Here is a 1,029-nt window from a genome sequence, read left to right as displayed (position 1 = left end):
GAATGAATAACATCGGGGAGAGGCTACAACCCTGTCTCACTCCTTTCCCAACCACTGCTTCCCTTTCATGCCCCTCGACTCTTATGACTGCCATCTAGTTTCTGTACAATTTTTAAATAGCCTCTCGCTCCCTATATTTTACCCCTGCTACCTTCAGAATATGTAAGAGAGTATTCCAGTCAACATTGTCAAAAGCTTTCTCTAAGTCTACAAATGCTAGAAACGTAGGTTTGCCTTTTCTTAATCTTTCTTCTAAGATAAGTCGTAAGGTCAGTATTGCCTCACGTGTTCCAACATTTCGACGGAATCCAAACTGATCCTCCCCGAGGTCCGCATCTACCAGTTTTTCCATTCGTCTGTAAAGAATTCGCGTTAGTATTTTGCAGCTGCGACTTATTAAACTGATTAGTTCGGAAATTTTCACATCTGTCAGCACCTGCTTTCTTTGGGATTGGAATTATTATATTCTTCTTGAAGTCTGAGGGTATTTCACCTGTCTCATACATCTTGCTCACCAGCTGGTAGAGTTTTGTCATGACTGGCTCTCCCAAGGCCGTCAGTAGTTCTAATGGAATGTTGTCTACTCCGGGTTCCTTGTTTCGACTCAGGTCTTTCAGTGCTCTGTCAAACTCTTCACGCAGTATCTTACGTCTCATTTCGTCTTCATCTACATCCTCTTCCATTTCCATAATATTGTCCTCAAGTACATCGCCCTTGTATAAACCTTCTATATACTCCTTCCACCTTTCAGCCTTCCCTTCTTTGCTTAGAACTGGATTGCCATATGAGCTCTTGATATTCATACACGTGGTTCTCTTCTCTCCAAAGGTCTCTTTAATTTTCCTGTAGGCAGTATCTATCTTACCCCTAGTTAGATAAGCTTCTACATCCTTACATTTGTCCTCTAGCCATCCCTGCTTAGCCATTTTGCACTTCCTGTCGATCTCATTTTTTAGATGTTTGTATTCCTTTTTGCCTGCTTCATTTACTTCATTTTTATATTTTCTCCTTTCATCAATTAAAATCAAT

The sequence above is a fragment of the Schistocerca gregaria genome, unplaced genomic scaffold, assembly GCF_023897955.1.
Source record: "Schistocerca gregaria isolate iqSchGreg1 unplaced genomic scaffold, iqSchGreg1.2 ptg000362l, whole genome shotgun sequence".
In the NCBI taxonomy this organism is placed as follows: Eukaryota; Metazoa; Arthropoda; class Insecta; order Orthoptera; family Acrididae; genus Schistocerca; species Schistocerca gregaria.
This window is presented reverse-complemented; position numbering follows the sequence as displayed.